The sequence below is a fragment of the Mustela nivalis genome, assembly GCF_964662115.1.
Source record: "Mustela nivalis genome assembly, chromosome: 2".
Lineage (NCBI taxonomy): Eukaryota > Metazoa > Chordata > Mammalia > Carnivora > Mustelidae > Mustela > Mustela nivalis.
The window spans coordinates 105,308,097-105,323,540 of NC_139021.1; the positions used below are offsets into that span (position 1 = coordinate 105,308,097).

Consider the following 15,444-nt stretch of genomic DNA (forward strand, 5'->3'; position numbering starts at 1 on the left):
AAAATTCTATGTTCAAAACACACACTGAGCCCATCTAATCTTCCCCTTTTAATCCAAGGATTGCCTAGGAAAGAGCTTTTCTAAATACCTTCATAAGCCAGAAATTAACAGATTAAATGGGATCCCCTGCTATGAGCACCCTGCAGGGAAACTCAGGAACTCTGGCACCCACTCTACATTACTGACAGCTGCTTCAGTGTGACTTTGTGGCTCCACTGGAAACAAGAGAAAAGCCCAGGATGTTTGGGGTGAAAGAGAAGTTTTACCTCTCATCCTGGCATGGATGTGACCTTGCACCCAATGAGCCTGCTATAGTCTTTGAACACTGATGTCCTAGGACAAGCTTCATAACAGACTCAGATGCTGATTTCCAAACTTCAGGTGTCATGGAGCCAGCGTGAAGAAGGGTTGTCAGGTGGGGATAGGCAGGCACATCCCACCTGAAGCCTGCACACCTGCTCCAAGTCCTGGGAGAAGGAGAGATACAGGCTTGTTTCTTTAGTGGTCATTCACTTCAAAAGTCGGCCAATGCCCTTGTCCTTTTTGGAGAAGCAAATAGACTCTTCCAAATGAACACTCAACTCCTCGGTTCAAAAGACACCATGTGTCACGTTTGGTTCCCCCTGGCTCCAGAGCCCCCACTCGGAGACACCTGCTGCACCATCCTGACAGCCTATTACCACCAAACCTGGGGACACAGGGCACAATGATGAGTGGGGGCTTGGCTCCAGGGGTTGTTACCTCCACTCTTGAGCCTGGGAAAACAGAGACTATACAGCTTACCATACCATCCTGTAGAAAGAAGCTTCAGTGCCTCACCTTTCGGGGTCTGTCACCCAGCACCTCACCACTGCCCTCAGTGCTGACAGGCTTCACTGACTCCTCTTCCAGCACTTTTCCCATGGCAGCTTGCCACTTCCTCCAGTGGTGGCAAGCAGCATTGCTATGTCTTCTAGTGCCTCTAGCACCACAGCTCACCATTCCTTCCAGTGGTGTGATCTTGCACTGCTAGGCCTTCCAGTGTCTGGCAATGCAGCTCACAACACCTCCACTGGTCTCAAGCCACACTGGCACATCTTCCACCATCCCTCAGACTGCAACTCAGCACTGCCTCCAGTGGAGGGAATCCACACTGCTTCAACTTCCCATGCCTTGCACTGTGCCTGCCCAGTGCATCCATTGTCAGGAAGTTCCAGCAGCACATCTTCCAGTGTCTCGCCCACTGCAGCTTATCACTCCCTCCCTTGGTGGGAGTGCCCTGTCTTTCAGCATCTGTTGCACTGGAGCTCAGCACTGCCTCCAGTGGTGGGAAGCTGAATAATGAGAGTTGTTTGGTGGCATGGCAGTGAAGAATTCTGTCACTGGAAGCAATGCTTAGCTGTATTGTGAGAGCAGCTGGGAGACGTGCCAGTCAGCTTGCAACCACTTCGGGCAGTTGTGAGCTGCATTGTGAGACCCTGGAAGAAATGGGAAAGTCATTTCCCACCACTGTAGGCAGTGGTCAGCTAGAGTGTGAGTGATGCCAGAAGGTTTTGCAGTGTTCATTAATACCATGAGAGGTGGTGATGATCTGCAGTGTGAGACAGTTAATGGTGTGGCTTTGCAAAATGTGGCCACTAGAGGCAGTGTGGAGGTGCAGCGTGAAACCTTGGTAGAAGTGCAGTGACAGTCCCATCACTGGAGGGGGTGGTCAGTTGCAGTGTGAGGGATGCCTGATGGCTTTGCAGTGCTGCTTACAGCCACTAGTGGCAGTGCAAGACCATGGATGGCATGGCTATGCACCTTATCTCCACTGGAGGCAATGCTGAGCTGCAGTTCGAGGCACTAAAAGGAGTGCCAGTGAAGTGTCCCACCACTGAAACTAGTGGTCAGCTGCCGTTTGGGGCATACCAGAAGGCTTTGCCGTGCTCCTTACTGTCATTAGAGGCAGTGGTGAGAAAGAGTGGGAGACCATAGGTAGCATGGCTTTGCAACTTGTTGCTACTGGAGGCAAAACCCTGCAAGAGTGGCCACTCAGGTTCCTACCACTCGAGGCAGTGGTGAACTGCAGTGAGAGTTCCTGGAAGAAGTTGCCATGTCAGTTCCTGCCACTGGAGACAACAGTGAACTGCAATTCAAGATGCTGCAAGGAGTGGCAATCTAGTTACCTAGCACTGGAAGCAGTGGTGGGCTGCACAGTGAGATGCTGGAAAAGGAAGTTGTGCTGATTTTTGCTACTGGAGGCAGAGGTCAGCTGCCTGTTGCTAGGGATGCCAGGATGCTTTGCAGTGTCATTTATGGCCAAAGATGCAGTGTTGATATGCAGTGCGAGTCCGTGCCTGGCATTGCTGTACACATTGTCTCCACTGGAGGCAGTGGCTAAGCTGCAGGGTGAGATGCTGCAAGGAGTGGCAGTGCAGTTTCCTGCAATTAGAGGCAGTGGTGAGCTCCAGTGGGAGACACTGGAAGAAGTGGTAGTGTTGGTTCCTGCTACTGGAGGCAGAGGTCAGCTGTAGTGGGAGGGACACCTGAAGATTTTGCAGTGCTTCTTATGGCCACTAGAGTCAATGTTGACATGCAGTGTGTCGCCCTGAGGCATTGTTGAGCTACAGTGTGAGACCCTAAAAGAGTGGCAATGCAGTTTCCTACCATTGGAAGCAGTAGTGAGCTGCAGTTTAAGGTGCTGCAAGGCCCGGTAGTGAAGTTTTTTTTTTTTTTTTTTTTTTACCACTGGTGGCAGTGGTGTGCCCCAAGTCAGGCTCCTAGCACAGTGGGGAGTCTGCTGGAGAGTCTCTCTCCATCTCCCTCTGCCCTCTGTCCCTCTCCCTGCTCATGCTCTCTCTCTCTCTCAAATATATAAATAAATAAATAAATCTTTATAAAAAATGTGACATTTAAAAGATTATATTCCTCAGGTTGTGGAAGTGCAGAGACCTAAGATGAGAGAAGGTGAGATCTCTGAGATATATGCAAGTAGTAAACATGGACTTCTTCCCAATGGCTCTGTTGAACCAATGCAAGCACAGTAGTTACTGAAGATTTCTTGATACAGGGAATACAAAAATATAAAATCTAGGACACAGTAGATGTGGGGAGTCTAAAATGCTACCTCCATATAAAAAAGGAAACAAATGTGAACAATAATTAAATTTACTGCACAGAAGGAGACAGAATGGAACATATATATCTTCAAATTGGTGTTAAATAGGAAGAAAACCAATTTCCGTTAAGAATTCATAACCAGGGGTACCTGAGTGGCTCAGGTGGTTAAGGATCTGACTCTTGGTTTCTGCTTCAGTTGTAATCTGAGGGTCATGAGATTGACCCCCATGTTGGGTTCCACGGTCAGAGTGCAGTCTGCTTAAGGTTCTCTCTCCCTCTGGTCCTCTTCTATCTCCCTCTCCCTCTATCTCTGTCTTAAATAAATAAATAAATAAATAAATAAATAAATAAATAAATAGAAAGAAAAAGAATTCATGCAGAAGAGTGATGTCACCAGGATGGTGACATGGGTAATTTCTGACTTCACTTCCTCTCAAAAGAATGACTCACAACTATTCATGAATGAGATGCCACTGACAGAATTCTAGAACATAGGAGTGAGGCTGAAGCATCCCCTGAACCACAGAGAACAAGACAGACTTTTAGAGGGGTAAGGGAAAGAGATACATACTGATTGTATTGCCCCTCCCCCAGGCTGGCATGGCACCAAGCACAGGGATTTCTTCTGAGCCTACATCTCCAGTGGGAAAAGAGAGCCCAGGAGTGGAATCCGGCCTCTCCAGTATTGCAGGCACTTTGTGAGGGCCTCTTTTCTGGTCTGGTCTCACAGGAATAGCAGGGGAATCTTCAGGTCAAAACTGGGACTCTGTGACAGAGAAGGGAGAGGGGCTTCCAACAACTTGCACTCAGGTATTGGCAGACTGAGTTCCTGCCTGCAGAGCCTAAATAGTAGTTCCAATCAGTAGCTTTGCTCCCCTGCAGAACCAGTCAGTAGTGCAGTGTGACCAGGGGTACAGGTCTGACTGATTCAGGTCCTTGAATGAGCAGTTTGCTGGTCTGGAACCTAGTCTGCCCATGCCCAGGTAGGGGACCTGAGTCATAGAGCCATCTGGTCTGGGGCATGGCTCCCAGTCCCTGGTAAATATGAGAGCTGAAAGCTGCTGAAATACCTGAAAGCTGTGTAACTCAGCCAGTCTGGAGCCAAGAGGTGGAAGGGCAGAGTTGATCACCCTCAGAGCAAACTCTATGGCCCTTTTTGACCAGGGAAAGTGGGGCACAGTTCAGCTTGAGCTAAAACCACAAGCAAAGAACCTTAGCAACCTTGGAGTTGCTTCTCTTGCTGCACATGTGCAGAAAAACTAATCTGTAGACCAACTCATTGCTGAATAGCCTTCAGCTTGCCTGCCTAGGGAACCTAACCAGAGTATATATGAGAAGCTGTATAGCCCAGCCATCAGCCCTGCTTACAGTGACACTTAACAGAGAGCACAGCCTGTGGCTTTCTCTTTCAGCAGAGCAAAACTCGTGGCCTCATCTGACCAGGGAACTCAGGGAACACTCCTGCCTGATTCAGGTCTCTAAACAACAAGTAGCGTAGGTCCTGTTTTATCCTGCTACCTTGCCAGACCCAGGAAGTTAAGTTATAGCTCCACCTATTGCTAAATACAGTACCCAGTCCTGATCTACAAATGCAGACAACTTTGGAGGCCATCCTATAGCCGTAGGTGGGCAGGCAAGCAAGCCAGCAGTCCAATCCAGCTATTATAAGTCAATGGCACAATCACACCCAAACTGAGCTTGCCCCAAAATAGACCTTAATAGCAGGCCCCACCTGTTCAAGAATATTACCAGCAGACATGTCCAAACACCCAAACTGAGCTGCAAAAGTAAAGGACTATCTCTGCAGAAGCAAACCTGTAAATTCTGGAAGAGGAGCCCACTTTCTCAAATGCCCAGATGCCAACATAAGGAATCAAGGATCACAAAAAAACAGGGAAACAGGACACCACCAGATGGAACTAATAAAGCTCTAATAACTGACCCCACAGAAATAGAGATCTATGATCTGTCAGACAAAAAGTTCAGAGTAAGTTTAGTGAACTACAGGAACACAGAGAGACAACTAAATGAAATGAAGGAAATAATATATGAACAAAACAAAAAGTTCAACAAAGAAATAGAAACCTTTAAAAAATCCCAGAAATTCTAAAGTTAAAAAATACAATAACTGAGCTGAAGAATTCAACAGAGAGCTTCAAAAGCAGACTGAAACCATGTCCTGGAAGAGAAGACATTTGAAAGTATCCAGACAGGGAAAAAGAATGAAAAGAATGAAAAAGAGTGAAGAAAGCCTATGGGATTTATAAGACACAATAAAAACAAACAAACAAACAAACAAACAAAAAAAACAAAACAAAACCCCAACAATATCTGCATTATGGAAACTCTAGAAAGATAAGAGAAGGATAACAGGATAGAAAATATATTTAAAGCAATTGAACTTCCCAAGTCTGGGGAGAGAAACAGACATCAAAATCCACGAGGCCCAAATAGGCTGAACCTGAATATGGCTACCCAGAAACACATTAGAACTAGATTTTCAAAAGCCAAATATAAGGAATTTTGAAGGAAAAGGAAAAAGGAGAGAAATTACATTTAAGGAAATCCCCATGATATGATAGATAAATATTTCCAACAGAAACTTTTCAAACTAGGAGAGAAAGGGATGACATATTCAAAATGTGGAAACAAAAAACCTGTCAGTCAAGAACTCTACACTCAGTGAAGTAGTCCTTCAGAAATGAAAAGGGATAAAAACTTTCTCAAACAAACCAAAGTGAGGGAATTCAACACTGTGAGACCTGTCTTACAAGAAATGTTAAGGGAATTCTTTGAGTGGAAGAAAATGATGTTAGTTAACTTCATAAAAACATCAGGCGATAGTGTAGAACTCCTTGGTAATGGTAAACATGTAGTCAAAGTTAAAATCTACAACATGAAAATGATGTTGTATAATTCACTTATAACTCCAGTTTAAAACTTAGAAAAAATAGCAAAAAAAAGCCATAACAACAATAATCTGTTATTAGCTATACAACATAAGAGATACATAAATTGTAGCATCAATAATCTAATATTTGAGGGGAAAGAGAAGTAGAAGTGTAAAGCTTAGGGATTCTATTAAAATTTAGTCATTATTAGTTTATTATTTTATTTTATTTTATTGAAACTTTAGTTTTTAATGTTAAGCAGCAATTGTCCATTTTATTAATTTTAATATATTTAACAAATGTTTTCAGAGTGTCATAACACACTATTCCAGACACCGTTTATCCACTGAATTAGGAGTAGATGACCCATGTTGCAGTGACATTTCAGTCTGATAAATCCTGAATAATAAATCATTTATTTGTATGTATAAGCTTAAATATTTCTTCTCATAAAAGAATGGCAATATCATCTGGTTGGATGGGCCTAATGAGCTAATATATGTGAAAGGGTAATGTGCTGTCCTCAAGAGAAGTAAGTTGTAACTGACAGGTTTTTGAGTGTCTACTACTTCTCTGGCTTCCCTACTCCAAGAACAAGTATTCTGATGTAATCAATATATCTGATTTTAACTCTTTAACTTGCAACATTTTGAAGAGAACAAAGGACATGAAAATAAATGCTTCCCAGAATGACAAGTTGTTATTAGTTTAAAATAGGGTGCATAATTTCAGGATATTTTATGTAAGACTCAGGGTAAGCACAAAAAGAAAAACCTGTAGTAATTTTACACACACACACACACACACACACACCCCATGATAAAGATGTCAAGTGCAATGATACCTAAAGACATCAAAACAAAACAAAACAAAACAGAACACAAAAAGATAGTAGGTTAAGAAACAAAGAACAATGGATCTACAAAACAACCAGAAAATAATTTAATAAAATAGCAATAATAAGTCCTTACCTATTAATTATCTTAAATATAAACAAATAATTCTCCATTCAAATACATAGAACAGCTGACGTTTAAAAGAAAGATCTAATGACATGCCGCCTAAAGGAGACTCATTTTAGTTTTAAAGGCACACACAGGGGGTGCCTGGGTGGCTCAGTGGGTTAAAACTCTGCCTTCGGCTCAGGTCATGATCTCAGGGTCCTGGGATCGAGCGCGACATTGGGCTCTCTGCTCAGCGGGGAGCCTGCTTTCTGCCTACTTATGCTCTCTCTCTCTCTCTCTAAAAAAAGAAAAAAAATAAATAAAAATACACACGGACTGAGAGTGAAGGGATGGAAAAAATGTATTTCTAGCAAATGGCAACAACCAAAAAAAAAAAAAAAAAAGAAAAGAAAAAAAGAAAGTATAGGTAGCTATACTTATATAAGACAAAATAGACTTTAAAATAAAATAATAAAGAGGTACAGAAGGCTACTATATAATGATAAAAGGATCAACACATCAAGAAGATGTGACAATTGTAAATATTTATGTACCCCAAATTGGAGCATCTAAATATATAAAGCAAATCATAACAGAACTAAAAAGGAAAAATAAACAGCAATACAATAATAGTTGGGGACTTTAATACTCCACTCAACAATGGATACATCATCTAGACAGAATCAATAAAGAAACAGCAGATTGGAACAACACTGTAGAATAAACGGACCCAAAATACTCTGAGAACAGTACAATACACATTCTTCTCAAGTACGCATGAAACTTTTCCTAGGATAGACCTTAGGTTCGGCCATGAAACAAGTTTTAACAAATCCAAGAAAATTAAGATCTAGCAACTAACCTTTGTGACCACAGTGGCATTACACTAGAAGTCCATTACAAGAGGAAAACTGGAAAATTCACAAATGCATGGAAATGGAAGAGTTTTCTGAATGACCAATGAATCAGAGAACCAAGAGAGTTAGTTCTTTGAAAAGATTACCAAAATTGATAAACCTTTATCTAAAATAACCTAGGGAAAAAAAAGAGGAATCAAATCAATAAACTTGTAAATGAGAAACTGACATGCAATAGATATCACAGAAATACAAAGGGTCTATAAGAGTCTGCTAGGAAGAACTGTACATCAACACAGTGGAAAATCTAGGAATAGAAAAATTCTTAGAAACATACAACCTACCAAGATGAATCAGGAAGCAATAGAACATCTGACTGAACAATTGCTAGAAAGGAGATTGAATTGGTAATCAATAATCTCTCCAAAAAGAAAAACTCAGGACCAAATGGCCTCACTGGTGAATTTTACCAAATATTTAAACAAAATTTAATATTAATCTTTCTCATATTCTCAAAAAAATAATTAAGGGTAGGGAAAACTCTCACACTCATTTTCTGAGACAAGAATTACTTTGATAACAAAGCCAGAAAAGGATATCACCAGAAAACAAACCATACATCAACATCCCTCATGAATACAGATACAAAAGTCCTGCCTGAAATACTAGCAAACCAAATTCAGCAGCATGTGAAAGGATCATTCACCATGACCAAGTGGGATTTAAACCTGGAATGCAAGGATGATTCAACACACACAAATCGATCAATATCCTATACCACATGAATAGAAAGAAAGGAAAAAAAAATCACAAGATATTTCCAACACACAAAAAATGTATTTGACAAAATTAAACAGTCATTCATGATAAAAACTCTCAATAATTTGGGTATAGAGGGCATATACCTTGACATAACGAAGGCCTTATTTGACAAGCCCATAGTTAAGAGTACACCTGACACCAAAATTTTAAGGCTTTTCCTCTAAGATTAGGAACAAGACAAGGGTGCCCATGCACACCACTCCTATTAAACATAGTACTAGAAGACATAACCAGAGCAATCAGAAAAGAAAAAGAAAGAAAATATAGCCAATTATGGAAAGGAAGAGTAAAATTCTATTTGCAGATGACATGATTTTATGTACAGAAAATCCTGAAGACTCTACCAAAATATTACTAAATCTAATGAATAAATTCAGTAAAGTTGTAGGATACAGAACATAAAAAATTAGTAACATTTCTATACACTAACAACAAATTATCTGAAAAAGAAAATTTTAAAAAGATCTCCTTTATAATAGCATCCAAACCAATGAAATACTCAGGAATAAGTTTAGTTAAGGAGGTGAAATATCTCTACCCTTCAAACTATAAGATGTTGGTGAAAATAAAAAAAGAGAGAAAGAAGATACAAATAAAGGGAAAGTTATTCTGTGTTCATAGAGTGGAGGGATTAATATTGTTAAAACGTCAGTACTACCAAATTCCATCTATGGATTCAACATAATCACTAGCAAGACTCCAGTAGCATTTCTTACAGAAGTAAAAAAAAAAAAAAATCTTAAAATATATATGGAACCATGAACTGACCCTGAATAAACAGCAATCCTGAGAAAAGAGTGGGAGGCATTATACTTTCTGATTTCAAGCTATATTACAAAGCTTTATCAATCAAAAGAATATGATATTGGCATCAAAACAGACAACAAAATGAAAAGAAAACCTATGGAATGGGAAAAATGGGCATATTATATATCTGATAAGGGATGAATATCCAAAATATATAAAGAACTCATACAATGCACAGTAAAAAATACCAAGTAATCAAACTAAAAAATTGGCAAAGGACCTGAATAGACATTTTCCGCAAAAAGTATCAATGAATCACCAACAGGTACGTGAAAAGTTGAAAAGTTGCTGGGCATCACTAGTTATTAGGGAAATGCAAGTCAGAACTGTAATGAGATTCACTTGACACCCATGGGAGTGCCATCACCCATTGACAAGAACAATAAGACTGCTTATAAGGAGGCTGTTAATGACAGTGTCATGTTGGCATTACCACATCCCCACTGGACTTCTGATGTCTGCAACATCTGCCAAAATCAGAAGAGCCGAAGTTTAGTACCAGCCTCCTCCTTACCCTGTTAACAAGACTTGCTTTTCCCAAATCATATTTAAGCCAAACTTTTATTTTTTAAAAATTTTTAACCTCTTTTTAAAATAATTTTTAATTTTTAAATTTTTATAAACATATAATATATTTTTATCCCCAGGGGTACAGGTCTTTGAATCACCAGGTTTACACACTTCACAGCGCTCACCAAAGCACATACCCTCCCCAATGTCCATAACCCCACCCCCCTTCTTTCAACCCCACCTTCCCCCAGCAACCCTCAGTTTTGTTTTGTGGGATTAAGAGTCACTTATGGTTTGTCTCCCTCCCAATCCCATCTTGTTTCATTTATTCTTCTCCTACCCCCTTAAGACCCCATGTTGCATCACCACTTCCTCATATCAGGGAGATCATATGATAAGCCAAACTTTTAATCTAAGAGTTTGGTGGTGAACAATTTTAATTATGCAGGAGATGTCCTGTGTTTGCCTATGTTGCTTCAGCTCTTCCTCCTGATGAACCCAGTCCCTGGGAGCCATGTGAAAAAGGGACAGAGGTTTGATACAGCCCAACTTTTTAGGCAGAGAAGTGTGTTTTATCTCAGTCATCTGCCTGAGCAGCCTGTGGACAGCAGGAGCCAATGGCAGCCAAAGGTACTTCTCTTGACCGGTTCTCTTAGGTTACATGTGAAGCACAGATCCACCAGGGCCTAGCACCCTCTTGGTGGCAGAGTCTGAAAGGGAATCAAGCCCTCCAGCCTGGGGACCAGAGCTCTAACGGCAATACCCAGGGTGCCCCTACCCCCCAAACAACTCTTCAAAGCCCATTACCCTGGCATTTCAGAAAAGATGCCTGCCTTCGTTTGGGCTTACTGAGAAGCCCCTGTGTGGTTGTAGAATAACCGGCTATGTGTGTAAGGGCTCCAGACAGTCCCAAGTGCTCTGAATTTGGATGTCACCAGCCTGTTTACATCACCAGACCTCACATCCCTCAGGAGCAGCTGCGTTGGATACACTGCCTGAGGGCCCCATTGCCCCCTCTCGGTGTTACTCAGAGCGGGATGCTTAGCTGCAGAGCCTGGAGCTGATGGTTCTCAGGTCTGGGCCGTAGGGGTGTCCTGTAATTTCAGATGCTCTTGTTGCTAAAGCCCACAAACCCTTCTTTGACTCCTGTGGGAACTCAGCAAACAACTTACCTCGGGTTTTAGAATTAAGATTACCCCAAACTGTCAGAAATTATGTTTTGATTTCATTTTGCCCAGAACACTCCATCATCTAAGTGCTCTGCTTTTAGGGAAACAAACTGGCGATGTGAAACAGGTTGTCCGGAAGAGGGAGCCAAAACCTCAAAAGATGCAAAAAGATCACTGAACAGTGTAACAATGTAGGGGGCGCAGAAGCCCAGAGCGAATCCTCCCACAGGCCCTTCTGTGCCTGTACTAAGTGCTGGAAGACAGGGTCGTTGCCTGGAGGAGGCTGAAGGGCCTCCTGGCCTAGGAAAGAGAGCGGCCCGTGCTGGAAAGAGAGATCTGACCTCCAAACAAGCCGGAAAGCAGGCGAATCTATTAGAGAGGGCACGGATTGCATGGAGCACTCGGTGCGGTGCAAAAACAATGAATACTGTTACGCTGAAAAGAAATGAAAAATTAAAAATAAATAAATAAAAGCAATACAAATGCAATTTTATACAACTTACGCTTAAGTGGGTTTTTCTTGTAGGTGGGGTGTGTTCACTGACAGGTAATAGCTTACTGAGTATCTTCTAATATTCTGATTTTGTGTTGTCGTGTTATTATTTTTGTTCCAGGATCCCAAGCGAGGAGTTTATATCTGGGCCCACATAAACAGGCAGGCACATAAAGCACCATTTAAAAGATAAATTATGATGACTAAATTGTCCAAAAAAGAAGAATTCATTTTTGGAGAAAATAATCTCATAATCTAATTTTTAGTTTTGATATATCCCTTCTTTGTATTACCAAATTACAGCACGTTATCTTTCTTATAAAATAAATTTGTTCATTTTCTACTATTTGTGACTAGAAAATACACTTGTACAAAACTCAAACAGAAATAATGTGAAAGCCTGACGATTCACAGAGCTGTACTGCTAGGGCAAATAACGCATTATATGTTAATAAAAATAATTAATAAAAAAGAAATAATAATAAATGATAGATAATACATAATCAGTAAATGCACGTTCATTTTCAGCACCCCCCCCATGGCGATGAACTGTATGTCACATTTACCTTGCTTTCCAAACACATATGTACACACTGTATCGGACTACTTGCAGCCTACTTTCGGTACTTAACACCACATGCCTGTTTTATGGATTAACATAATTCAGCTATTTTACCGATGCATACAAGATATTCTGTGGTCTGGGTATATCATATTTATTTAATCAATTCCCACTTTACAGAAACGAGGTCAGCTGCTCTAGGAAGCAGGCATGTGTGTAATGAACAGAGCTTTCTCTACATTCTCTGGGGGCTGAATTTTGCCTGCGGTGTGTGCAGGGTTTTGAGAGGATGCAGTGAATGAAGAAGTCAATCAGCAGTGGAGAGATCTAGGGAGATTGAGCAGGGGTTATCCTGGAGACTGTTGTGGGAAGGGAAGAAGGAGGTGGGAGGATTTCGAAAAATCACAGAAAATATGTTGCTCCCCAGCAAAGTTGTGTTCGGCCACCGACAAGGTGGAAATTCTACTTGGGAGGTGTGGTCACTATGAAACTGGGATCTATTAGAGAGGGGGTCACTATGAAACTGGGATCTATTAGAGCTACGTCTGTGTAGCTCCTTTTTGGAAAGTTTCAATAATTCTTCAAAATGGGACATAATTCTTGGGGTTCTCCTTACCTTGTAAAAGCAAACTTGAGAACCTTATTTTTATAGATTTTGCCTTATTTTACAGGTTTTTAAAAAAAATTTTGTTTTAATTAGCCCATTTCAGACCAGAGATAGCTAGCTAGAAGGCGCTGTAATTAAGAGAATATTCTCCACAGTAAGACTTACAAATATTTACTTAGAGTTGTTTTATTCTAGACACTAACTGGTGTTCTCTAATCTCTAGGTAAAGTCCAAGGCCACCTCATCAGCCTACTAACGTCATTTTACCCACACACCCAGTTTGTACGTACGTCCTGACCATAAAGTCCTGCCTGATCCCAGAGCCCCTGCTCTGTGACCATCATGTCCGTGTTTAAAGTTACAGGGAGAGATCATTTAAAATATCTTCCAGTATTTGAAAAGAATCCAAATATACTTGAACATTCTTCTGTTGATTTGTTTTTCAGTTGTTCTGAAATCCCAGAGAGGGAGGATGTCAGCATGCTCCCATTTCACAGTGGACGGCAGCCCATGGCACAGAGCAGATGAGTCAGAGAAACTGACACTGTGCCTGGCCAACAGTAGAGGTGCGAGGCTATGCCATGTGCCCTCACGTGCATTGGCCTCTGAACATCACACAGATGGTTGTGCACACTGTTACTGTCTGAACAAGCCATCCCCAAGTCACTGGAGGAAACTCTTCAACACAACCAAAGTGTGTTTTTTGCCTATATGTCAGACTGTAACCAGTTAGATGACCAAGTGACCTGATCTTCCTGGAGCCTCTTTTCCAAGGGGCCACTCATGGAATCTGTTTCTTTATGTGAAGAAAAAAATTTTATATTTCTAAGTTTTCCTCGCTCCTCGTTGCTATCTCACACTCTCAACTAACTTGTTCTGAGTGAAAATCCAGTGAGCGCAATAGCTGCCTGCTCCTGAGCCCTTCATGTCTGCCCCGAATGTCGACAAAGTGTCCTGCGATGTGTGACATCTACTCCACAGAGACCTCTCTTTTCATAATGTTTATGTTCCAAAGAATGGCTTCCACCTAGAAGGCTGAAAGAAGATGGTACTGGACCTGTCGCTTTTAGGGAATCCAATAGAGTCTAAAGCTCCATGGACGTTTAGGGACTGGTTCCTGGGGGGACCAGCCAACCTGTTTTGTATTTGGAACTGGAAGACACCAGGAGTGGAGACATGGCATGATTCCAGAGGACCTGAAGTTTGGAGTAGCCATCCTCAACATCCTCATGGGAGCCATGCTCTAACAGCAGCACTGAGCAGGAGTTACCTCGTGTCACCAGACGAGACATTGTGTGCTAAAGGTAGTTGGCTGTGTCTATTTTGTGCATCAGGCACAACCTTAGTTTTGGTAAAATGTGACAGAGAGTGATCATTACCCATGTTATCTGGTTCTATAAAGTCATCTGCCCTGTCACCGGAGCGAACGAAAATGCACCGATTAGGGGCTGACAAAGACAGTCTTAGGACAGCCTTTTCTTTTGTCTGGTGTGTCTTCTTCAGGCTGTACAACGAGTGTATTTGTTGGGTGCCGATGGCCACTGTTCTTCAATGGGGAGAGTGGTGACAAGAAATATCATCAACACAACACGGGCTCAGACCTGGGGTTCTGTCACAGAAGATCCCATTGTCATTTGACAATAGTTCTGAGAGTTAATTTTTAATTTTTTCTTATTATTTTTATTACGTTAGTATTTAAAAATATTTCTGAAATCACAGGAGGACAGCTGTTATCGGACATACTGTCACTGGTTGATCTGCTTGTCCGATGCTTGCCTGCCCCTCCAGATTTAATCACTGCGTGATTTCAGATTTGACTGTGCTTGGGGGTGTGTGGCGGCGTGTGTGCTGCCTGATAGCAATGAGTGGTGCTCACTGTGGCTACTGTACCCTTGAGCCCGGCTGATTTAGGGCAGAGCCGGGGCAGCTGGGGGCAGTCAGGAGGAAGGGATCCAACGTGGCACATGCGTGGTTTTCTGGTCAATAGTTGCAGAGAATCACAGGAATTATTTTTCTCTGGTGTCTGTGTCTGAAAGCGAATTTTGCAATTTTGCTTTTGTTATTATATGTTTTCATTTTTATGTCTATTATTTAAATTGAAGTATAATTAACATGTAGTTTATATCCATTTCAGGTGTACAATATGATTCAATAGTTCTATACATTTCTTAGTGCCCATCAGGATAAGTGTGCCTTTTTTATTTTTAAAGATTATTTATTTATTTATTTATTTGGCAGACAGAGATCACAAGTAGGCAGAGAGAGGGGGGAAGCAGGCTCTCTGCTCAGCAGAGAGCCCGATGCAGACCCACTGAACCACCCAGGCGCCCAAGGATAAGTGTGCTCTTAATTCCCTTTATATTACTCATTCCCCATGAACTTCCTCTCTGACAACCACCAGTTTGTTTTCTGTATTTGAGTCTTTTTGTTTGTTTGTTTCATTTTTTCTTTATTCATTTATTTTGTTTCTTAAATTCTACACATGAATGAAATCATATGTATTTTTGTCTTTCTCTAACTGACTTATTTCCCTTAGCATTATACCTCTATATCTATCCATGTTGCAAATGGCAAGATTCCATTCTTCTTTATGGCTGAGTAATATTGATTTTATATATATCTATACATCTAGATACATATCTCACATCTTTTTCACTTGGGTTGCTTCCTCATCTAAGCAAAGATACTGAGCCCTAACTCT

General features: G+C 41.4%; 1 pseudogene across 1 annotated transcript in view; it reads left to right on the forward strand.

The window, feature by feature from the left end:
• The first annotated feature begins 1,761 nt into the window (after positions 1–1,761).
• The window catches only part of LOC309859322 (protein phosphatase PTC7 homolog pseudogene), a 45,051-nt pseudogene continuing 31,368 nt past the window's right edge, over positions 1,762–15,444 (forward strand). Inside the window, exon 1 of the transcript in view lies at positions 1,762–1,932. The product of the transcript in view is annotated as a protein phosphatase PTC7 homolog pseudogene (transcript). The remainder of the gene's footprint in view (positions 1,933–15,444) is intronic.